The sequence below is a fragment of the Capsicum annuum genome, chromosome 1, assembly GCF_002878395.1.
Source record: "Capsicum annuum cultivar UCD-10X-F1 chromosome 1, UCD10Xv1.1, whole genome shotgun sequence".
NCBI lineage: Eukaryota > Viridiplantae > Streptophyta > Magnoliopsida > Solanales > Solanaceae > Capsicum > Capsicum annuum.
Window position 1 is genome coordinate 224,860,051 of NC_061111.1, and position 27,656 is coordinate 224,887,706.

Genomic DNA, 27,656 nt, shown 5'->3' on the forward strand with positions numbered 1-27,656 from the left:
TTATTATTATTATTATTATTATTATTATTATTTATATTCAATCAATAAAATAATACTTATGTAAAGAATGTTGAATGATTTTGCCACAAGTGATAATTCTCTATTTTGGCAAAATCAACAAATTGTAACTTGGTATTCGGTCACGCCCCTTCAGAAGCACTGAGAATCTTTTCTAAATCGGTCTCAGAATGTTTACAAACAAATGACATATTTTTTCAAAGATCATGAACGCCACTTAAAAAAATGAAAAGTGAAATTAAAGTATCTCGTCTGAGGAATTAATGAAACGTTGGTTTTGATATCACTTGTTGAAAATTTTTAAATAAATTCACCCAAAATCACATGTAAATTATTAAATATAGATTTGAAATTAGAAGAACAGTAGAAATACTAACCTTGTTCCATTGCAATAAACGAATTGATTCTTCTAAGTCTTGATACCGCTCTCAAATGTTTCTACTGAGAGATGGACAGAAAAGAAAAGATGTGATGTCCGATTTAGGGACTAATTCTGTATATAATTGCTTAGGTGCCTTTTCAATAGAAAAGATATCTTTTCTGATAAGTCTCCATCAGTCTTTTAGAAAAGGTTCATGGGTTTCTATAATCCAATTAAACTCATACTAATAGATAGGAAATTACATGTCATAGATCTAAATGTGGATAACTTTAAATGTTTGATCCCAATAAAAAAAAGTCTTTGAAAATTAGCATTTCTTGCCTTTTAAGTATTTTTACAAGTACAATTTTGCCTCTCTACACCTCAAATGTATATTTAAACTTTTCATACTTATTTGTCTCTTAAATTCTATTTTTTATTATTTCAATTTTTTTATTTTTTTCTTTAATTTTATTTTCATGTTTTAATTCATTTGTTCAATCTTTATTTATTTCTCTTTTTCTTTCTCAACCATTATTTATTTCTTCATTTTTTTCTTTTTTTTTTAATTCATTTATTTTTAACCTTTATTTTTTATTTTTATTATTTCTCTTTTTTTTCCTGATTTTTCTCAAATACCCCCTCTACACCTCAAATATTTTTAAACTTTTCATATTCATTTGTCTCTCATGTTTTTTTTTATTATTATTTTCACTTTTTTATTTTTTTCTTTAATTTTATTTTTATGTTTTAATTTATTTGTCTCAACTTTTATTTTTTCCTCTTTTTTTCCTTTTCTCAAGCATTATCTATTTCATCCCTTTTTAGTATAGTACAAGCACAATTTTGTCCTCAACACCTCAAATATTTTTTAACTTTTCATACTCATTTGTCTCTCGAATTTTATTTTTATTTTATTATTTTCACTTTTTTTTTAAATTTTATTTTCATATTTCAATTCATTTGTCTTAACCTTTATTTTTTTTATCTTTTTTTTTCTCAAACATTATCTATTTCTTCATATTTTTTTAATTCATTTGTCTTAACCTTTATTTTTCTTTAATTTTTGGTTTTTATCATTTCTCTTTTTCCCCTCATTTTTCTCAAACTTTATTTTTATTTTTTCCTCTCATTTTTATTTTTCTCAAATTTTTTTCTTAATCTTTATTTTTTTCTTGCCTTTTTTTTTTCTCAATTTTTTTTATTTCTCTATTTTGTTTGATCGCATTTTTCTTTTTTCTCAACTTCTATTTTATTTTGCTCATAAATAAAAAATTAGATAATCCGCAAAGGGATCTTCTTTTTTTGACATCAAAGCAAATTTAAGGGCATAAAAATATAACATGGAAGAGTCAACTCTTGCTCATGAGCCATAATTTGTTGTTTGAAAGTTCTTGAGCTAAATCTTGCCTCTAAGGCAATAGTTGTAGAACATCTCATAAATAAAAATATCACATGGTAAAGTCAATTGTTGCCCGTGGGACATATTTGTAGTTTAAAACTCCTTGAGCCAAGTCTTGTTCCTAAGGCAATAATTGCAAAACATCTCATAAATGAAAACATAACGTGTTAGAGTCAACTCTTGGATATGGGGAATAATTTGTAGTTTGAAAGTCCTTGAGCTAAGTCTTGCCTCTAAGGCAATAGTTGTAGAACATCTCATAAATAAAAACATAATGTGGTAGAGTCAACTCTTGCCCGTGGGGCATAATTTATTGTTTGAAAGTCCTTGAGCTAAGTCTTGCCTCTAAGGTAATAGTTGTAGAACATCTTATAAATGAAAATATAACGTGGTAGAGTCAACTCTTGCCCATGGGGCATAATTTGTTGTTTAAAAGTCCTTGAGCTAAGTCTTGCATGCCTCTAAAACAATAGTTGTAGAATATCTCATAAATGAAAACATAACGTGGTAGAGTCAACTCTTGCCTGTAGGGCATAACTTGTTGTTAGAAAGTCCTTGAGCTAAGTCTTGTCTCTAAGACAATAGTTGTAAAACATCTCATAAATGAAAACATAACGTGTTAGAGTCAACTCTTGGATATGGGGAATAATTTGTTGTTTGAAAGTCCTTGAGCTAATTCTTGCCTATAAGACAATAGTAGTAGAACATCTCATAAACGAAAATATAGCGTGGTAGAGTCAACTTTTGCCCGTGAGGCATGATTTGTAGTTTGAAAGTCCTTGAGCTAAGTTTTACCTCTAAGGCAATAGTTGTAGAACATCTCATAAATAAAAATATAACGTGGTAGAGTCAACTCTTGCCCGTAGGGTATAATTTATTGTTTGAAAGTCCACGAGCTAAGTCTTACCTCTAAGGTAAGAGTTATAAAACATCTTGAAAGTCATAAGTCTTGCCTTTTTAATATGATAGTGTCAACTCTTGCTCATGAAATATAACTTGAATGGAAAAGATAAAAAAACAAAGAACAAAAATAATAAAAATTGTAAATTAAGAAGAAAATGAAGAAAAATATTAGAAAAAAAATTGAAAAAATATAGAAGTTGAGAGAGAATAGGAAAAAAAAAATAAAGGTTGATAAAAATAAAGAAAAAGATTAAATAAAAATAAAGGTCGAGAAAATTTTAAAAAGGAAAAAAGAAAAGAAAAACTAAAACTCAAAGAAAAAAAATCTGTTATAAAAGTAGACATTGGGAGGTGTAAAGAAAAAAAAATAAGGGTTGAGAAAAACTAAAAAAAAATAAAAAAAATAAAAAAAAATAAAAAATCAAAATAATGTAAAATAAATAAGAAGAAAAAGAAGTTGAGAGGAAAAAAAGAAAAAAGCAAGGGTTTGGAAAAATTAAAAATAAAAAGAGAAAATAAAAAATAAAAATCAAAGTAAAATTAAAAAGAGAAAAAAATAAAAGTTGAAAGATATAAATATGGAGTTGTTATCCATTATGAAAATCATTTATGTGGGGCAATTTCATCCAAAAAAAATATTAGTTAATAGGTAAAGGTTATTTTAAGAAAATTTTTTTTATTTGGAGCTAAAATTTAAAAATCACCCCAATTTGAGTCTATTTTTAAGATTCACCCAAGGCCCAAAAAAGTCAATACTTTATATAAGATCCTAAATTGTGCTTTATTAGAGATAACATATCAATATATAATACTACTCTTCCACAATCTTTAACATGTAACCAAGTCTTCCACGCAGATTAATGTGTGTATGCTCCTAGTAATTGCGTATTTTTGCAGAATCAAAATAAGAGAAGAAAAGAAAGATGTTGAATAGGCGTATTTTTGCTGAAGAAGCATGGAAGATTTTGATCAAAATAATACTTAATAGAATTGTAATTCTTTTTTATATAATATAAAATTCTAATTAAAATAGAAGTGTTAACTATTAAGATTTCTTACCTACATTAAAATTTGTTATTATTATTATTATTATTATTATTATTATTATTATTAAATAATAGAATAATAATTATAAATGTAAAGACTATTTTGTCTATTACGAAAATATTTAATGAAGGGTAAAAAATTTAAATTATTTTTTTAAGAGTCTTTACACTTTTAATATATTATATAGATTATAGATATAGATATTCATATGTGAGTCCACAAAATAGAAAATTGCTCACATAAATATAACTCAATAATGAAAAATTAATTAATTTTAACAAATATCTTAAAAGGACTACAACCCTAAAACAAGAAGTTTAACTCCATATAAACATGAAAGAAGGTCAACAAATCATTGAAAACATATAAAAGTAAATAATTTAAAGAATAAAAACTAAAATCCAGCAAACTCTAATCTAGGACGATTTCTAACTCTTTCAAATCAAAAACTTCCTTCCAAACACATGCTTATAAACTATTTTATGTGGGTACAAAAGAATCTCAAATTAAATAATAAAATTTCAAATAAATTATAAAAAATCAAATTTCAAAAATTAGTCGCACGCATTGGGTCGCGCACGGGCAACATTTCATCGAGCACCTTCGCTATTTTTTTTTCTTCAGTTGGCCCTCCCTTTTATATTCCCAAAAATAGGGGACAGTCAAAAAGTGGCATCCTGATTATGTAAATATTTTTTGTTTCACTTAATTTTTTTATTTTAATGATACTATTTTATTTTATACACTAAAAATATAATATTAAGGGATAAATTTCACATATTGTAAGTTAACTATCATTTTCTTTTTACAAAAATAACTTAACTATTTTTTCCTACGCAAAAGTAAGTTAAACTTTGAGTAACTAACACAAAAATAACATTGACCGGAATCTTGTACTTTTTCAATTAAATCAATCTTTTACATAAATTTAACAAATAACATTTTAAAAAGGGGAAAAGAGCATGAATGGTCGCCAAACCAAACTTCATCCAAATAGCCTAAGAAATTGCATTTTCATATTGTCAACCGTTGATGTGTGAGTTGATGCATGTCTTTTTTATTTACTTTGTTACTTTTTGGTTGTCCCATGCTCCTTTTTTTTTTTTTTTTTTTTTTTGCCACTGCTTTAATTTTTTCCTCCTTTATTTAAAAGAACAATGGATTTACTTTTTAAAATTCTACAAAATAAAAAACAGTGAATAACTATAATAAATTATATTATTATTGTATAAAAGATTTATTTTTAAAATACATTTAAAAAAGAATGTATCAATGCATATTTCATACCAAATACATATACACATATTTTATACAAACAATGATACAACTTATATATACATTATAACAATAATTGTATTGTTTCTATATACATCCTATACAATCTTTAGTTACAATAACTATTCAGATACATATTTTATACAACAATAATATAATTTCTATACACATCCTACGCAGATACATATTCTATAGAATAATTATATATTTTCTATATATTTATACAAGTTTCAGCTGTATGTTCAAATACATATTACATACAACATCTATACAATTTCTTTGCACATCATATACAAGAACATATTGTACACAATAACTATAGTATATCTACACACATTTTATACAATAGTTATACAGTTTCCTTACACATTCTACACAGCCTTTAGAATCAATCTGTCATGACCCAAAATAGGCATGTGATGGCACTTGTCACACATATCAGATAAGTAAGCCTAACTCAACCCATAAAACAAGAGTAAACGGAATTCAAATGTGAAAATAGAAGAAACGGAAGAACCCCAATACACACACACACACATATATATACTAGTGTAGACATACGTGTCTCACGCGTGTAACTCAATTTAATGAGTTCAATTTTATAAAATCATTTAAAATATAAAAGGTATGACGGTCTTTCAAAATATTTATTGCATGTTTTTGTTAGCATCTTGACATTAGGGCAGCATTCATTTATTATCCAATTCTATAAAAGAAAATAGAAATTAGCCAACAGAAAAACATGTATGTTAGTTTAAACACAAGAAAGTTTACAAAAAAAGTATATTCTCTTTAGTCCTTCCTTGAACCATTCCCCTTCTCCTATACTAAAGAAGAAGAATAAAGAATGAGACAAACCTTTGATATTTTTTACCACTTTATTCGGTGGTGACATGCTTATTTCTTCCAATTTCGATAAAAAATTTCCTATGAAAAAAGAAGTATATAGATTAAACTCGATTTACAACGAATAATGTACTTGATCCTGCTGCGCACTTAATTAGTAAGCCCAAAATTGAAAGAGTCGACTATAATCCTAAATTTATATTTTCATCATTAAAACAAAAGTTATACATATCAAGATTTAACACTTACATAAATATAACCTTATATTTAAAAATTAACTAACAAATTTAATTAAAGGTGCAACTATAACACTAACGAAATAGTTAAATAACATAATCAAAACAAAGTCACAGTTGAACTAAAGAAGAAGAAAAAAAGAATGAGACAAACCTTTGATATTTTTGACCACTTTATTCGGTGACGACAGGCTTATTTCTTTCAATTTTTGATAAAAAATTTCCTACAAAAAAAGAAACACGAGAAATTATTAAAAAGGAGAATTCATTGTCTTGTTAATAATTTAATCATAATTTATTATAATATTTAAAATTATTAACTAAAAAGAATAAAGAAAGATGAAGAAGATGATAATAATGAATACATGCATAAAAAGATAACTTGAATTAATAACAAAAAAGGAATAAAAAGTAAAATTAGAGCTTCGTTTCTTGTAAATTTTTATCCAAATATTAGTTAAATAGTAAATAGTAATTTTTTTTTTTATCTAAGGTAAAATTTTAATTGATCTAAAAGTGTTAAATATTATGAATTCTTACTTAAATTAAACAATCAAACCAAAAAAGATTATAAGTAAAATTAATTGTGAACTGAAACTTTATCTAAAAGGATACAACGTGAGTTAAGGAAAAAATGCCAAAATAGTATCACCAATTAATTAAATTTTTTAAAGATTATGTAAGATATAATTTTAGTTGATTCAAAATTCCTAAATTTTAGGTATATAATTCAAATAAGAAAAGGTTCAAGAATTAGGTTTTAATGAATTATTTGGTGGTATAAGTTTGTTAATTGGAGTTTCATGCAGAACTCTTCTTCGTCGTACTACTACTCTTCCTTATAGTACAGTAGGGAACTTTTGTTCCAAAAATAATGGTAGTTTTCATAAAGGAAAATATTATTATTTTACCAAAATATTAGTATAAATAAACCAAAAACCTATGGTACAATATAAAGCAAACTTTTATGGTAGTTTTTGTTTTTCGAAGAAATATAATATTAGTTTGCCAAAATTTCAAATGCCTAAATAGTAAGATATTAATTAATTGACAGTTTTATCTAAAATAAATTTTTATATATTTATGACTTATACATTTTATATATTTAGGAGTCTTTCAGTGAAACAAAAATTTTCATATATAAAAATTCTCATATATTTATTATAATTAATATTTAATATTATAAAATAAGAAAAAGATGGTGAAAAAATGATTTTGTCTATTGCAAGGTATTTTAATGAAGGACAAGAAGTTCAAATCACTTTTTTAAGAGTCTTCACACTTTTAATATATTATAGATATAGATTATAGATATGAGACAGAAGTTTCGAAAATACATCTTAGAAATGGTTGTCATCAGTACAAGCCTCTAATAGTGATTCAACTATAGTAATAATCGTCTAAAATGTTTTAAATGTGAATGTTACTTAATACATAAATAGAGAGATCCGATATGTTTTGAAGCCCTTCAACCACTACCTCGATCTACAAAATGTCAACTCTAATGGAACACCGTCTATCATCTACCAATCTAACCAATATCTACATGAAGTGCAGAAAACAAGAAAAAGGAAAAACAAAGCAAAGGTGAATATGAAACCACATGTACTCAGCAAACATCATTGATAATCGACCCTCATCCAAACCAGTGGATTGAACTACTATCCAACTACCCAAGGCTTCCCCTAATCAATCTAAAAGTCCAACAACTCTACCAATTGATCCTAATCCAGGTAACCCAACACAAAGGTCAATAGATTCACCATGAAATAGGGTAGACATATCAATCTAGCTAAGTGTTGGAGACTTAATTTATTTCTGACCTCTTAACTTTGATGGTTTTTAAAGTAACCTTCCCGACCCCGAGAAGTAATTTTTTGAGTTGATTCATGTTTAGGGGTGTAAGTAGCTTGTCTCAAGTAAGTTTTAAATTTTTCGGATGAGGTTTAGACCACATTTGGATTTCCAAAGTAGCAAGTCACCGCAATTGTAGCATATTGCGGTGGAATAGTGGTGGCATCCTTGGCGCATCGCAGTAAGAGCCCAATCGGCGTTTCAGTTATGAATTTTAATTTCCCAGGGGCAGTCTAGTCTTTTTCCATGGCCGCGATTCGTAAAAACACGAGATTTATTATCAGTTAAGGCATTATATGCCCTATTTCTATAATTCCTCTTTAACATAAACCCTATCCATCACCCAAATTCATCTAGTTCAACCATTGTTCCTTCAAGAAAACTCAAGAATTCAAGCTTCACCACCCAAGAACGATCAAGAATGTCAATTCTCTTGCAAAATTAAAGCCTTAAGGTATGTTAGATGTTCATCCATGGGCCCTTTTCACCCATGGAGTTCAAGAAAATATTTTTATGCTTTAAACTATGATTTTACATGCTTACAATGAGTTATTTTCATGAAGTGTTTTTTTGGGGAATTTCAATTATGCATAATGATTATAATTATTTTAGTTGGAAAGTAGCCCTTACACGTTTGAAGCATAAAATTCCATGTCAAATCCCCAAAGTATGGTTTTAGTGTTATGATTTTGTTATTCCCATATGTTTCAACCATTCCCATGCCTAAGTTCATGAATTTAAAGTGTTTGATGAAATGCCTAAGAGATGAATTTTGAGCAATGACTACTTATTATACATTTGAAAACTTTAATATGCTCCTACTCTTGATGTTATCGAGTCCTGGGGGTTATGAATACCCGAAATTTAGCTGTTTACTTTGTCCTAGTACTTCAGAATAGTTTGTAGGCATATATGAGTATCATCAATTCAGTTAGCTATCCTATCAGTCATGTTTAGCTTAGTTTAGTAATCTGAGTCAGTTTAGTTGGGAGTAGAATTTAGCACCGAGCGAACCAGGGATGAGGGGTCACCTGCCAGTTGAGGGTGTAACCTTTAGTAGCAATCCCTACATTCCATAACTATGTAGCCAATGTAGGTTAGAGATGTTAACCTACCAGTTGAGGGTTGACATAATCTCATTAGAGCACCTGCTAGTAGAGGGTGACTCTTTAGTCCTCCGGGACTTCATTTTAGTAGATCCACGCAGCCAGTGTTAGTAACCGTGGTATGGTACTGACACCCTTCCAACTATGGTCACAGGTTGGACCCCAATTAACTCTTAATTGGGATATGTCAGTTAGATGATAACTCTCACAGTCTCAGTTCAGTATTCAGTTCAGAGTTTAGTTTCAGGTTTTCTTGACCACAACATACAGTTATCAGATATTCAGTATTAGTATCTCAGTATTTTAACTTACAAACCATTCTAGCATCATGTCATATGCTTGGTCATGCATTCTCAGATTTTACAGTTTTCACGCATACTATAAATCAGTTATTTCATGCCATTTATTCAGTTAGTTATTTTTCATGCATATGAGCCATGCATATAAGCCTAACCTCATTTAGCGTACTAGTACATTCAAAGTATTGATCGCATACCCATTTCTTGCGCTATGATGTCTTATATCATAGGTTCGGGCGCTGAGGTTCCCAGTTGTACCTAGACATTACAACGCACCAACAATAGCAGGAGTGATGAGTCATCATATTCTGAGGACTGATTATGTTATTTCAGTATTTCAGTCCAGTAGTTAGTCGGACTTAGTTGGGAATTTGTCCTATCAATTCCACAATCAGTTAGTTAGAAGCTTTCGGACAATTTCAGACAGTTAGTCAGTTATCAGATATTATTGGCAGTCTTTATAGTATTGTTTTCAGACTTGTTATTTCAAAGATATTTTAAATGCTTAAACCTTATGGCATATCCAAATTCATTTTCCGCACACGTGTATCCTTTATTATTAGTTTGTTTACTGTTGACAGCAAGTGCCAGCTCATGGGTTAGCTTGTGGTTACTTGTGACTATAAGCACCGTGTGGCATCCAGGGTGTACTCCCGGGGCATTACACAATCTCAACTCTTCTCTCTGGCTCGTGTTCTTGAAGAAAATTTTCATAAAAGTGTCTCATTTTCTTTTAAAAGTAGTGTTTTCTAGTGGTACCAATGTCTTATGAATATGCATGTGTGATATGAGGATGTAATACTGACAAACAATCAATGAAGATAAAAAATCCATTCAATGTATGTATAAGTACGCTCAAAATCAACTCAATATATCAACAATTCATGTTTTCAGTTTCCACTTGGCATAACTAGAACAAATAGTCATGTAGTCATCAAAAATATCATTTCCAACGCCTCACTAAGTTATCTTTATAATGATAATACAATTAAATGCTCAAATAAGGCATACAATGTCAAGTCGAGACCCCACTCGACACAATGATACACCAGGTATTCTAATATGCAGATAAGACCTTTATATGATGACAAGTCAAGCTCCCACTCGAGTTACATAATAATAAATAAGGCATTTAATGCACGAACATGTCCAATAATATCAAATCAAGCCTCTATTTGTGCATCACAATAATATGTCCACTCAAATCCACAAGAAATATACATATAAGCCCCAACGCGGGCACATAATTACAAGTAGTTAAGTTCATAAATATGTTGACATAAGCTCCACATAGGCAACACAAAATAAACAACAATCCCAACAACAATATATCGCGTAGCTACCCAAACCTAGTTTTTTCAATACATTAAGTCCTATCATAATAATACAAGTCCGTTTATACCCTAAGTGTTTACTAAATATCAACCATTCCATAACAAGGTAAGAATAACCTAACTAACCTCTAGAAAGTTACCAAGTCTGATACAAGCTCAAAATATAGGCAGTTCCGATCAATTATCCAAGAACACAAAGTTATCCATTTACAATCCATAATATAGGTACTTACAAGTAGCAAAACTAACTAAAATCGACATTTATCTAAATACAATCCATCAAAGACTCTGGTATCTGCGGAGATGCTTGCCATATCACCTAAGCGATGCCCCTAAACCTATACGAAGCACAAAAATACATACAAACAAGCATTCAACACATAAAGGCTTTGGAAAAATTTAAGGTACATCTCAACTTACCTTAAAATAAAGATCCACAAGCCTAAACACTATCCAAACCCCCAATTCAAAGCTTGACTCCTCCAATCAACACCAAACATTTCCAATCTAATAAATATGACATCTACAAGTCAGGAGGAGTCCAAAGATATTCATATTGTGTAACACCCCAAATATGGTACCCGAAATGCTATACGGTGCTCATGACATTGAAGGACCACAAGTTAATCCATGACTGATATCTGTACCTGTATACTACATAAAATACTTTATGATGTAAAAACATGAACTGAAAGGCTATAAGGTTCATTACTGGACATGATCAGAATGATATAACATCTGTGTGGGGTAATAGAAAACTCAAAACAAAACTGAACATACTGAAGTCCAAAACATGATAGTCTATAAAGCCTCTAACTAACTGAATTGTCTGAGTAAGGAGTTGATAGGACATGTCCCCAACTAACTCTAACTAATAACTGATTAATAAGATAATAGGGAAATAATTATGTCCTCAAAAGATGAGGACTTACTTCTAACTCTGTCTGTGGATATATGGAATCTACTGTTGCTCTAGATCTCGTGTATCTAAACCTATGGTATAAGACACCATAGCGCAAATGCATCAGTACTTTGAATGTACTGGTATGCATGTGAGGTAGGCTGAATGCATGGGGTTTATATACATGAATAATGATAATAACTGACTATCATAAACATGAGAATATATGCATGAGACATAACAACTGACACTAATACTGTGAGAACTTGATTACTGAATCTGAATATAACTGATAACATGAGTGACTATATCTGACAGTCCTAAATTTGGTGGAACTAGCTGAGTTCTGTATTGTATCTGAGTTGACTATATTTGACAGTCCTGAAATCTGAAGAACTATCTGAGTTCTATTACTGAGACTGGTTGACTATATCTGATAATCCTGATTCTGTAACATAAAACTGTGGGAAGTAATTATCTAACCGATGTACCCCTAATATGCCATGATGGCTGAGTTGGGGTCAAATCTGTAACCCCAACTGGAAGGGTGTTAATACCGCGCCACCAGTAAGGACAAGCTATGGGTAACCCTTATCTGATAGTGTCCCCTATACGAGAACGGTGGGGTCCTTATCTGACAGTGCTTATCCACCTTATCAACCCTCATCGACAGTGTTTGTGTATAAACCTGTGTTGGCTACATAGTTTTGGAACGCAAGGATGACTGTTAAGGATCACACCCTCATCTGATAGTGTGTGTCCCCATCCTTGGGTTTACTCAGTACTAATTTCTACTCCCATCTGAATGGACACTGAACATGATTTACTGAATTGAACATGAGCTACATTTATGAATTTTCGTTGACTGACGGAATACTACTGATATCTGACAACTGACTGAGGTCATGAGATCATGGAGATTACCTGAGTCATAAGACTGTCTGAAGTCTAAGGATCATAGCTTGACTGAGAGTATCGTGAAAACATGACATGGCTCTAAGCACATAGCTAATGTTTCGAGTATGAGTCCTTGGTAAGACTTGTACCCTGGCTTACGGCTCATGGTGAGACACTCATTCTTAAATCCAACCTAAGTAATCAAATCTAAGATTAAGTTAACGAACCAAACGATCCGTAACCACCAATATAATTCATACCCCTAAGTCGTATCCATTATAGTAACCAAAATCCATCCCACCAATCAACACTGGTCAGTTAAAACTGGACCATACCATCCGTAGCTGTATCCTAGCATACAACTTGTACCTATGAGTCATATTGGGTCTAGAGACAAGAATTCTAGGAAATTTTTTAAGATCCAGAAACCAAGGTGTTTCAGTCTCCCCCACTAGGAACATTCATCCTCGAATGACGGATAAAGTAGGGGTAACCATATGCACTAGTCATTTGCATTATCAAATATATTCCCAATCTTTAACAAAGTTTAAAAACAAAGAGGCAAAGATATTAATATTTTCCTTAACAAACTCATTAAATAAAGATGCGTTGAAGAACACATACCTTTCGCACAAAACTCAGTAACAAAAATCAAATGCGGATATTTGGACTTCATGTCCTCTTTCATTTTCTATGTAGCTTTTTCTACCTTATGGTTCCACCTCAGAACCTTAACCAAAGCCACATCCTTGCTCGGCAACTAACGAACCTGCCTATCTAAGATTTTAATAGGGATTTCTTCATAAAATAAAGAATCTGTGATACCCATTCCCTCTAAAGGATCAACCTAAGAAGGATCACCAATGCACTTTCTCAACATAGAAACATGAAAGGATGAATGAACCAAGCTCAAGCTAGAAGCCAACTCCAGCTCATAAGCAACATTACCAATTCTCTGCAAAATCTCATAAGGACCAACATATTGAGGATTGAGCTTCCCCTTCTTACAAAACTGCACTGCTCTCTTCATGGGAGCTACCTTAAGGAAAACTTTATCCCCAACCTCAAACTCCAAGTCTCTATGCCTAACATCTGCATAGGACTTTTGGCAACTTTAGGAAGCCTTAAGCCTCTCCCGAATCATCTTCACCTTCTTCATGGCCTGGTAAACCAAGTTGGGACCAAATATATCTTCCTCACCAAGCTCAAACCAACTAATAAGAGATCTACACCTCCTACCATACAATGCCTCAAAAGGGGCCATACTAATACTAGAATGATAGCTATTGTTGTAAGAAAACTCCACCAAAGGTAGATACTCAACCTAATTGCCACCATAATCAATCACACAAGACCAAAGCATATCCTTCAATGTTTGAATAGTTCTTTCCACTTGCCTATCCGTTTGTAGGTGGAAAGAAGTACTCAGACTAACCTTAGTCCCCAACCCTTTCTGAAAAGTTCACCAGAAGTGAGATGTAAACTCCGTGCCTCGATCAGAAATAATCAAAACAGGCACCCCATGCAGCTTCACAATCTCCTGAAGATACAATTTTGCATAATACTCTATCGAGAAGGTAGTCCGCACTGGCAAAAAGTGGGTAGACTTAGTCATCCTATCCACAGTAACCCAAATCAAATCATATTAATTTTAAGATCAGGGAAGACTGGTAATAAAGTCCATATTGATCACTTCCCATTTCCACTTAGGCAAATCAATTTCTTGATACAACCCTCGTAGCCTTATGTGCTCAACCTTAACCTGTTAACACACCATAGACTTGGCCACAAAATTAGCAAAATCCCTCTTTATGCCATTCCACCAATAGATCTCCTTGAGATCATGATACATCTTAGTCGAGCTAGTATGAACAACATAGTACGATTCATGCACGTCAGCCAAAATACTTTGTCGTAACCTATCGACATTAGGAATACATAACCCCCCTGGTACCATAAAGTACCATTACCACCGATATCAAACACCATTACCTTTTGCCCACCAACATCACTTTTGATTTTTATCAAGATAGGATCTAGCACTTGCTTCTTAATATCTGCACCAAGAGATGATTGAACCACCTCTTATACCACCACGCCACTATCCTTGGAGTCCAAGAGGAGAACTTCAAGATTATCCAAGAGGTGAATATCCTTCACCAATTCCCGCTTTCTTTCTTCTATATGAGCTAAACTATGGATAACTTGCTAAGAGTATCAACAACCATGTTAGCCCTTACCTAGGTGGTTGTGAAGACTTATATTATAGTCCTTGAGAAGTTCAATCTATATCTTCTGCCTGAGATTAAGCTCCTTCTTGGTGAAAATATACTGTAGACTCTTATGATCAGAAAAAATATCCATGTGCACACCATACAAATAATGCTCCCATATTTTCAAAGAAAACACAACTGCCAACATTTCCAAATTATGAATAGGATAATTCCTCTCATGCATATTCAACTATATGGAACAATAGGCAATCACCTTCCCATGCTGCATTAACACACAACCAAGCCCTACCCGAGATGCATCACAATAGACCACGAACCCATCATTGCCTTCCAGTAAGGTAAGAATTGGAGTCAAAGTTAACTTATCCTTCAACTTCTCAAAACTCCCTTCACAAGCATCTGACTAAGAAAACTTGATCTTCTTCTGAGTCAACTTAGAAAAAGAAGCAACTATCGACAAAAAGCTTTCCACAAATAGCCTATAATAACCGGCTAAAACCAAGAAGCGCCAAATATTGGATGGAGTCATGGGTCTAGGATACTTTTTCACCACAACAACCTTTTGCGGATCCACCATGATCCCCTCACTAGAAATAATATGAACCAAAAAAGTTACAACGTTCAATCAAAACTCACACTTGGAGAACTTGGGATACAACTACTGTTCTTTTAAGGTTTGTAACATCACACAGAGGTTATTAGCATGATCCACCTCACTCTTTGAATAAAAAAGAATGTCATCAATAAACACAATAATGAAAAGATCCAAATACCGATGAAAAACACTGTTCATCAGATCCATAAATTCCATCTGAGAATTAGTCAATCCAAATGGCATCACGAAAAATTCAAAATGCCCATACCAAGTATGAAAAGTTATCTTAGGGATATCCACCACTCTAATCTTTAGCTGATAGTACCCAGACAGAAGATCTACCTTAGAAAAGAATTTGGCACCTTGCAACTTATCAAACAGATCATCTATCCTTAGAAGAGGATACTTGTTCTTGACCATGACCTTTTTCAACTGCCTATAGCCAATGCACATCCGAAGGGAACCATCCTTCTTGCACACAAACAATACTGGTGCACCCCATGATGATATACTAGGATGAATAAACCCCTTATCTAGAAGATTCTTAAGTTACTCTTTGAGTTTCCTCAACTCAACCAAAGCCATTCTATACGGAGGAATAGAAATTGGACGAGTGTCCGAAACTAGATCAATACCAAATTCTATTTCACTATCCAGAGGAACCCTAGGAAAATCATCTAGAAAGACCTTTGGAAACTTATTAACCACTGGAATTGACTGGAAAGAAGGACCTTTCAAGTTAGAATCTTTAACCCGAACCAAGTGATAAAGACAACCTTTAGAGATTAACATTTGATCTTTAAGATAAGAAATAATCTTCCCCTAGGAGCTAAAGGACCACACTTCCATTCTATAACTGGCTCACTAGGGAACATAAAGATAACCCTATGGGTCTAACAATTCAAGGACGCATAACAAGAGAGCAACCAATCCATACCCAAAATGACATTGAAATCCACCATACCTATAGATTCTCTTAGCAATAACCGAGTCATCAACTGGGTAGAAACAGAAAAAGTATCCAAAATAACTTTTGAATCAAAACCAAAAGATACAGCCACATAAAGAGTCACATAGAAAAGAGTGGAACCAGATCAACCAAATAATATACATCATGATAGAAGAGCTGTAACGTACCAGTAATGACATCAGGTGTTGCCTCAGATTCCTGTCGAGACGCCAAAGCATTCAACCTGTTCCAACCAATACTAGAACCAGGAGTAGTAACAGAGGTAGATGCAACACCATCAGGTGTAGAAGCAGAAGATAAATCCATAAGAATCTTATTCATCCCCGTAGAAACCTTATTAATAGGACAATCCCTAAGACGATGGACTTCCTGGACAAAATTGAAGCATTTTTCCCTTCCTTCATCTCAATAACCCCAATAAGAATAACCATAGAACCGACAAGGAGGGCATGAAGAAACTGAATAACCTCTGCTTACTTGAGATTGGGCACCCTGTGCCAAAAAATTATCACTTCCTTGATGACGTCTATCGCCCGCCCATTAAGGGGCACTAGAAAAAGAGTAGGAACCAAAAATCCCCCACTTTTTTTCTGCCATTTGTCACCACCCTGACCACACTGAGACTGAGCACCACCCTGATCAGAAAACCTACTGCCCTTACCTTATCTATCCCCAAATGCCGCCTGCTTCCTCTTTTCATCCTCCACTTGCTGCATATGAACAGTCAACCTAGAGATATCTATATCTTTAATCAGCAAGGTAGTCTTGCTCTCCAAAATTAGATCCTGATTCAACCAAGAAGCGAGCTTCCTCATTCTTGCCCGTATGTCAGAAACTAAATTAGGAGCATTCCTTGACAATTGGTAAAACTTTAAGGCATATTCCTTGATAGACATCCTCCCCTGCTTGAGGTTCACAAACTCCTCCATCTTTGTTTTCCTTAGCTCTTGGGGAAAGAAATAATCTAAGAAGGCCTTAGAAAAAGTATCCCATAAGATTGATTCTTCCATATCACCCCTATCCCTATCCACTCTTCATATAATTAATATGTAATATATTTGAGCTGATAAGCTGTAAAGTTCACCCCTTCTATATTGGTATCCTACATCACCCAAAATATGTTTTCCATTTTATCCAAAAAGCCTTGTGGATCCATCGACACCTTTACTCTAGAAAAATTGGGAGGAACCATCTACATAAATTGGCCAACCTATATGGCCTGAGTAGACAAAGCATCAATCGCAATCCATTCAGCCTGAGCAGCGACCATCTGAGTAATAACATGAATAGACTGATAAAATTCTGCATTAGTCACCTTGCCTTGAGAAGGACTAGTAGAAACTAGTGGAACTCCATAACTATTAGGGATAGGATCATGAGATCAAAGATGAACCCTAGAAGTAGGAATAACCCTTTCAGCATTACCCCCAGATGGGAAAAAATTTTTCTTGTATTTCAAATCTACGAGGCATGATCTAAAAGACAAACAAAGAAGGATTAGAGAAGATTCCAGGACTAAGACTCCAATCTTGAGAATAGAATACCAAGATAGTGAGACATTCCTAAATGCTTTGTAGCCTCTCCCTTATGAATGTGGTGCGCTACACACCCTTAAAAGAGACTTTACTCGATATGGCATTGTGGACTTCTAATTGACCATAAACCTAGGCTTTGATACCAACTTAATACGACCCGTCCAGATTTCTTGCTGTAACGGGCATCCCAATTCTGATCAAGATCGGAGACCACCCCCATTACCTAACCTAATCTCCAGTTACCTACCCTGAGTTGTCTAAATCTCGAGTATGTAATAAGAGAGTATAATATTTCACATGAAGACTCTGGGATAGAATCACAACCGTGAATGACCCAACCAAGTCCAACCATCCCATACCAATAATCTAACCAACCAAATTGATACCAAAATAAGGGCCATAAACCAGGCCATAACAAAAAAATGTTCCAAAACATAATATAATTAATCCCATAATAAAAAATGATGGAACGGTGAGAAATTATGTTCGATGATGCCAGCCTCAATACCAATACCAATGCTAACGCTGACACCTATACCAATCTCACCAATTCCAACCCATAGTAGTACCACAAAGCCTCTAACCAAAAGAGTCCTAAAATCTGGCTGGGACATGCCCCCAACTATGGCCAAAACCAATATCCTAAATAAAATTAAAGTATCTAGAAATATCCATAACATAAAATAGAGCCTTCTAAAAGAGTGAAAGCTTGCCACTTCTATCCAAATTCTAATCCCTGAGTTAATCACTTTGTAGGAGGAGTAAAATGGTCGGTTCCTACATAGTGTGGGTATACAACTATTACTAGATGGGTTAGTGGGTTAATGCTACCATAATCTCAGGATATGGATTAAATAATGTCATTTATAAAACCAAGTAAAACCAAACATATGCACACAATCATACATATACATATAATTATGTTGGGAAAGGGGACCGGGTTTGGCATGCATTTAAAACTTTTACCTGAGTTGTGTAGCTTTGCCATCCTAAACAACCTATGGGTTATATGGGTTCAGCTCCCCTACTAAAAGGGCCTCAATGTAGGTAGCTGCATGACCAAGGAAGAAAACCTAGGATACTAGTAGATCCCCCAAATTATAGTGTGACATCATGCACACGATCACTAAGACCAACCTCACATCGGTAAATTTAAGTTTCCAGTTTTGGTCCCCTCGGGACCTCCACCTTTCATGTCTTTGCTACATATCCCGCTAAGGCCATTTAGTTATGGTATCGTCATACCGACCATATTTGCAAGTACTATCCATAGCCAACCATACATAGGTTTAAGAGGACTTCCAAGTGCCCTTCCATTTACCATATTAAACCACTTGGGGGATTCTATGTACCCCACATGAATAACCATTTATCCATTTACCTTTCAAGCCATTTAAACTATGCATAATTCCTTTACCAAGTTTTAAAATAAGCAAGAGTTTCATTAAAATACTTAATGCAATGAAAACATGCTTATATGCATTTTGTCAAACACATTGGGGGCATAATATAACAAAAAACAATTTAAATTACCTTTAAACCATTCCCATGCAATCTAATAATCCAAAACCATCATTAATGCACATAAAGCATAATTAGAACTATGGAAAATCATAACCAATCATTTAATATCAAAACCCCCAATTCATAGTTGAAAACCAAAATCATACAATTAATGAAGTCATGAAGACATTCATAAAAACTATGATTTTGTTTAGAATTACTAATGAGGGAAGATAACATACCTTAAATTAAGATGATGATGGAAAGAAATCACCAAGACAAGCCCCAAATTAATCCTCTAGTTGAAACCCTAGTTCTCTTTCCCAAAAGCTCTTAGGATAATTATGAAGTGCTTAGAAAGAGATTCTAAGTGTTAATGAATAGAATATTATAGTAAATAACCCTTTAAGTATGTTATAGGTTGTGGAACCTCATTAGGATAAGTGTGTAAATATACAGAATACCCACACTTAAATTGTACAAAATCCCATTCCAAGGATACGACTAACCCTCACAAGTAGTATCCTCCTATACGAGTGGCACCCTCTACTCGTATCCTAAGCCTCAACCTTTGGATCCAATACTGCCCAGCATACGGCTCATCCAATCAGGTCGTAGCCAAAGAATATGATATGCACCCTTCATCCGTACCCCTATCTGATTTAAATCTAATAAAGATTTAAATACTATCCACCATACGAGTCCTTGGAATGACTCGTACCCTGGCTTACGACTTATGGTGAGCCACTCGTACTCAAATTTAACCTTATTAACCAGGTCTAAGATTAATTTAAGGAACCAAATGATCCATTACCACCATACAATTCATACCCTTAAGTTGTATCCTTTCCAGTAACCAAAATCCATCCCACCAACCAACACTGGTCAGTATAGGATTGGACCCTACCATTCATACCCAACATACCACTCGTACCCATGAGTCTTATTGGGTCCAGAGACTGGAATTCCAGGAAATTTTTTAAGGTCCAAAAACTAAGGTGTTCACTCATACTACTTTTCTTTCCCCTTTCTTATTTTTTTATACCCCATACAACTAATTTTTTGGTTGGTAGATAGTGTTCCACTAGAATTGATATTGTAAAGATCTAGGAAATGGTTGATGGACTATGAAATATCTCAGATCTTTCTCTATATACGTTATGTTTTATTCATATTTTAAGATATTTAGATGATTACTATTAGTTGAATATGTATTACAGGCTTGTACTGATAACAACTTAACCTTGGATGTACTTTTGAGAGATGTGTATCATATGTATATATTTGAGATTCTAATATTTCCTCTCTTGAATTCTATTTAACATTTATTTCTTAGGTTGAGTTAGGATTACTTATCGGTGGGTATGACAAGTGGCATCACGTGCCTATTTTTGGGCCGTGACAAATTGGTATCAGTACCCAGGTTCATTTTTGTCATTAGTACAAGCTTAGTTTAGCAGAGTCTTATGTATCGGTGTTGAGACATCCGTTATTTATCTTTAAGAGGCTACAGAACTTTAGGAGATTTTTGTTCTTTCATTTTGTTCATGCATTCTGAGCTTTTTATAATCTAAACACTTCTTATTTAATCTTTCACAAATAGTAAGTATGCATTATTCTGTGGCGAGAGCTTCAAAGCTTGTGTCTTCTATGTATAAGAACAGTAGGGTTCGAGAAAGAGGTCAGATTAGGATGTCTATACTAGTTAAAGGTCGAGTTAGAGTTACCTATTTAGGTTCTAAGGTTGCTAGTGGCGGTAGGTATAGTAAGTTAGAGTGGCTGACACCACCAATGACTATACCTATCATTAAGGATTATTGGGTTTGAGTATTGGGTTTCCTTTAGAGGGTTGCTCCTATTTTGGTTCATCATGCTAATTCAGGGCTTCAGACTCTAAATGCATATGTGACTACTACTAGTTTTGTTAGTGTTGATGAGTTACTACGGGGATTCTCCACATCCAATGACTTTACCTTCTATGTTCATGAAAGGATAAATTAGAGATATAAAGTTCATAAGGATATATCCACCTCATTTCGATAGAGATCCTAGGTTTAATGCTTACATGTTCTTGCTTGGTTGTCATTAGAGGTTGAACAAGTTGTATTCGTGGATTATAATGAAGTAGACTTCACATCCTTATAGTTTTTAGGCCATATAGATAATGGTGGAAAACCTTTATAGAGGGTAGACTAGTTGGATCACCTTCTCTTACATAGGATTAATTTGATAGAGTGTTTCTAGTGGAGTTTGAGTGGGGATATAAGAGAATTATAGGCTTGAAGTTTCAGGGATTTAATGATCATAGAAACATGCATGCTAGAGGCCATGATCTTCATGGTTTTACTTGGAGAGGGTTAGATCAGGGTGATACTTTGAGTTGTTAGGGATGGATTTAGTGGGCTTCGACCTTTTTAATTTTCTTTTGGTGTGGAGGTCTCATCACTATAAGAAGGATTGACCACAACATAAAAAAAGAGATGCATCATCAGTTGCTCTGAGAGATGATGGATTTTAATATCAGGTTATCTATGATGGACATAAGACATGAGTTTTTAGTACAGTATCCAGAAGTATGATTTTAGTCTACCTTTGATTTGTCTTGGTAGTGTTTGATTATGGGTTTACATCCTCTTGTGTGTTTGCTTTTTCGACATTAGGTTCTAATGCAATTCATGAGCTTTGTTGGGTTTATGGATATTACTGCCCCAAAGATGATTCCTTAGTAGTATATCAGGTGTATCGATCTTATATTGTGTAATACCCCATATTTCCCTAGAATAATTTAAATCTCAGTACATGAGTATTCATATATAAAAAATTTTAAATACTCATTATTTTTCAGTTTAGAGCTTGCAATTTCGTAGGAAATTCAATCAGCTTCCCAATGATATAAAGTTCGCCTAAATTCGATACCCGAGCGAAGAGTTAGGGATATTTTTGTAAAACAGTGTACCATTTGGTACACTAACGTGTCGCGGAGGCATGCCAAATGACAATTGTCCATAACAGTGAGCCAACGCAATAAGGCCTCTTTGTAGTAAACTTCCAAGTCTCAACCAGTGGGAGACCACAATCCCACCGCATCGCGCCAAAGGCCAAAATGGTACTCATCAATTTCCAGTGAGACTCCGCGATCTTGGCACATCATGCCAAGGCCAAAAATTAGGATTTCAACATTCAGTTATAAGTATTTAAATTCCTTTAGGGGTATTTGGGTCTTTTTCCATGGACCTAATTAGCCTAAAACATGAGATTTAACCCCTAAACAACCTAAGTAGTCATCATTTATTCAATTCCTCTCAAAAGGTAAGATCCTTTTCCCAAGAACAAAAACCCTAGCTCTCAAATTCAAGATTAAATCCCAAGAATTCGCCACCAATTCTCACAAATTCGTCAACCCAGGTATGTTAAATATTCATCCATGGGTTCCTTTTACCTATGGAGTCCAAGAACCCACTTTAATTATAAAAGTTATGGTCTATTCAAGAATTATGATATTAAATTATGATTTTAAATTATGAGTCTCCATGAACTTCCATGAATATTGATTTTTATACTATGTTTAAATGAAATTATTGTTGTGGTCAAATTCCCCATGTTTTATTGTTATTATTCATCGAATTAAATCACGAGCATGTGTCTTTGATCTTGAAATCATGCTATTATTTCAAATTTAATTATGTTCCCATGATTTGCTTAAGTTATGAATACCAAGTGTTTGATAAAATGTCTATAAGAATGGATATTTAATAAAGGCTTGCATATTATGTCCTCTAAGCTTAAGTATCATGTTACAATTATTGATTTTAAGTCTTGGGGGTTTTGAATACCCAAAAACCATAGTTGTTTACTTAATCGCATCTCGGTATCTTCAGAATCACTTCAGATTATATTATAAGCATTACTAGGTCAGTCAGTTAAACTCAGAATAGTCAGAAATCCAGTGTCATTCAGTTGGGAGTAGGATTTAGCTCCGAGCAGGTACAGGGATGACGGCTTTCCCGTTAGATAGGCAAAGCTGTTAGTAGCAGTCCCTGTACTCTATAACTACATAGACAGCGTAGGATATGAGAAGTCACCCATCAGTTTAGGCTTAACACCCTTAGTCCTTCGGGATAACACAGTATACTAGTTTAGTAGATCCACCTAGCCAGTGTTAGTACCCATGGCACGGTACTAGCACCCTTTCAACTGGGGTTATAAGTTGGACCTTGATTAGCTCAAGTTGGGGCATGTCGGTTAGATGATACCTCCCACAGTCTCAGTTAAAGTTTCAGTCCAGTAATCAATTTAGACATTCAGTCTCAGTGTTGTTTGACCAAAGCATACAAATATCAGTTATTTCAGTACTTTAGTTTACAGATTTTATTCAGTTCATGTTATATTCTTGGTCATGCATCCCCAGTATCTACAGATTTTATGTATCTTTAGTATTTACAGTATTCATACATTTCAGTAATTACAGACTCCATGTATTCCTAGTACCCATAGATTTTATACACTCTATTCAATACCTTATGTTATGCATACATATTCAAACGATTACTTATCCATGTTTATGAAATCATGCATATTAACCTACCTCATTTAGCATACTAGTACATTTGAAGTACTAATTGCATACCTTTTATTTTGCGCTACGATTTATTATATCATAGGTGCGGATATCCAGTTCTCAAATCGCGCTTAGACTTCTCCGATCCTCAGCAGTAGCAGTGGTGAATCCTCATATTTTGGGGACAAACTATTTTGCTTTATATTTTTATATTCTAATAGTTAGTTGGGGCCTTTCTCATCAACTCATATTCAGTTAGTTTAGAGGGTTGTGGATATGCCAGTTAGTTACTCGGTTTATTATTATTTTTATCAGATTCAAATAGTTGTTTTCTTCAGATTTATAATTCAGTATTTGTTTCAGTTGTTAAAACCTTATGGATTATCGATTGTTCTTCTGTGTATATTATACTAATATTTAGTGCTCACAGCAGGTACCAGTTCATGGATTAGCTTGTGGTCCCTCGGGACTTTAAGCACCGTGTGATGCCCAGGGTGTACCCTCGGGGTATTACAAACTTGGTATCAGAGCCTAAGGTTTTAAAGTGTCCTAGGAAGTCTAAACGTTGCATCAAGTAGAGTGTTGTGCATGGGTGTGTAATACGCCATACTTATGGGAAGGAGGCTATAAGGTATTTAGGAAAAGTTTCCCTTCTTTCTGTATTCACATCATGTGATTGAGCATGAGCTCATGTTAAACTATCTGTCTAATTCATTTCTTCCTTCCATTTATAGAACATACCTCCAAAAAAAAAACAGAAGAAGAACAAGAAACCAGCCAGCACCTCCGCCCATCCAGGAAGATCCTCTATATGAGTATGTCTCCCACACAGAATTCAGAGCTACGTTAACCACTCTTTTCAATTCTATATCAACTCATAATGAACAGTCAGCTGCTGTTCAGGCCAACCCATTGGCCAATACTGCTGCAGCCAGGATTCAAGACTTCACCCGAATGAACCCTCCTTCCTTCATGGGAACCAAGTTTGAAGAGGATCCACAAGAATTCTTAGATATGGTGTAGAAGGTAATAGATATTATTAACTTAAGATAGGCCAAGGTGTTAGAATTTATTAACTTGAGGCAGGGAAGCATGAGCGTGAAGGAGTATTTTCTCAAGTTTACTTAGTTAGCTAGATATGTTCCTAATGTAGTGGCTAATAGCAGATCTAAGATGAGCAAGTTTATGTCTAGTATATTTGATAGTGTGGTCAAGGAGTGTAGAACTGCAATGTTGATTAGGGAGATGGACTTGTCCAGGTTAATGGTCCATGCTAAACAGATTGAGGAGTAGAAGGCTAAGGAGAGGGAGAACAAGAGGGCTAGGATGGGTAGTTTTAACTTTAGCCAGTAAAGGTCAGAAGGTGGTAACTGTCCTCAGTTTCATCAAAGATATTCAGCTCCAGCACCCTCTTCAACCAATTCCCCAGTGCCCAAATTCAGAAATGATAACAGGGACAGGGAACCAGGCTCAAAGTTCCAAGGCAGTGTTAATAGTGCTTATATGAGTCTTCTATGTCAGAAATATAGCAGACACCATTAGGGAGAGGGTACAGCTGGTAGTGATGTGTGCTTTGGGTATGGCAAGCTATACCATCATATTCAAGAGTGTTGGGTAGTTGCTCAGAAAGGTAGGGAGTTACGCCAACAGGGCCAGTCCCATCAGTCGTCAGTTCCAGCCAGTCGCCCGACTCAGCAGGGTGCTGCTTCTAGTGCTACTAATGGTCAGCATCCAGATAGATTGTACGCTCTTCATTCCCGACAAGATCAGGAATTCTCCTTACATAGTTACTGGTACATTGCAGGTCTTTCATTTACATGTTTATGTTTTACTAGACCCTGAAGCTTCTCTTTTTTTTGTAACTGCATATATAGCTATTAAATTCAAAGTCAGTCCTGAAACTCTAGCAGAGCCCTTTTTAGTGTCTACCCTAGTCAGTGTTTCCATTATAGCCAGGCAGGTATACAGGAACTCTTCGGTCAAAATATCTCAGAAAGTTACATCAGTTGATCTCATGGAGTTAGAGATGATGAGTTTTGATGTCATTCTCAGCATGGATTGGCTCCACTCATGCTATGCCTCAGTTGATTGTAGAAATAAAATAGGTCATTTTCAGTTCCCAAATGACCCTGTCCTTGAATGAAGGGGTAGTACTACAGCTCTTAGGGGTCAGCTTGTTTCGTACCTTAGAGCCAGAAATATGATATCCAAGGGGAGTATTTACCATCTTGTTTGAGTCAAAGACTCTAATTCATAGACTCCAACTCTTGAGTCAGTTTCAGTAGTCAGGGAATTTCCGGATGTGTTCCCTAAAAATCTTCCCGGAGTTTTTCTAAAAAGGAAAATCAATTTTGGAATAGACCTTTTCCCAGACACTCAACCTATCTCTATTCTACCATACTCCAGACAAACTTAAAGAATTAAAAGAATAATTAAATGATCTCCTAGACAAGGGATTCATCAGGCCCAGTGTCTCTTTGTGGGGCACACCAGTTCTATTCGTGCATAAGAAAGACAGTTCTCTCAGAAAGTGTATTGACTACTATTAATTAAACAAAGTCACCATCTAGAATAAATATCCACTTCCTAGAATCGATGACTTATTTGACCAACTTCAAGGTTTCATCTATTTTTCAAAGATAGACCTCAGATCAGTCTTTCATCAACTCAGAGTCAGAGAGTGTGATATTTTAAAAATAGCTTTCTGAACCTGGTATGGTCACTTCGAATTTCTAGTCATGTCCTTTTGTCTTACCAGTGCCCCAGAAGCTTTCATGGACTTAATAAATCGCGTGTTCAAGAAGTACTTGGACATGTTCATTATAGTCTTCATCGACTACATTCTTGTCTATTCTCGTAGTAAAAACGATCATGCAAACCATCTTAGAATAGTATTGCAGGCTCTTAGAGCTCATCAGTTGTTCGCCAAATTTAGTAAGTGTAAATTTTGGCTAAGGTCAGTAGCTTTCCTTGGCCATATTATTTTCGGTGATGGCATTAGAGTTGATTGTTAAAAGATCGAAGTGGTAAGAAACTAGCCCAGACCCATCTCTCCTTCAGACATCAGGAGTTTCTTGAGTTTGGCTGGCTATTACCGTCAGTTTGTTGAAGGATTTTCATATATTGCATCTCCTATGTCCAGATTGACTCAGAAGAAAGTTAAGTTCCAGTGATCAGATTCCTGTGAGAAGAGTTTTCAGGTGTTGAAGACTCGACTCACCTCAGCCCTAGTTTTGACTTTGCCAAATAGTTCAGATGGGTTTGTTGTGTACTGTGATGTATCCAAGGTAGGTTTGGATTATGTCTTCATGCAGAGAGGTAAGGTATAGCCTATGCCTCTAGATAGCTTAATCCCTATGAGAGAAATTACCCTACCCATGATCTTGAGCTAGCAGCTGTGGTGTTTACCTTAAAGATCTGGAGGCATTATTTGTATGGGGTGCATGTTGATGTGTTCACAATCACAAAAGCTTGTTGTATGTGCTCTCTCAAAAAGATTTAAATTTGAATCAGAGGAGATGGTTAGAGCTATTGAAAGATTATGACATGAGTATTTTGTATCATCAAAATGCTTTTATTGCACTGAGAATGTCTCTAAACGAGGTAAATTTATTATTTTTTTAGTTTGTATTGCTACTCTTATTTAGATTCAGTTAGTGACACTTATTGTAGGATAGGATTTCTTCTTTATTTTAGCATTTTCTTTTGATATTGACACTAGTTGTGGGCTATAAGGACATTGATTGTGGGTTATCCCCTATTTTAGTGTTGTTTCGTATATG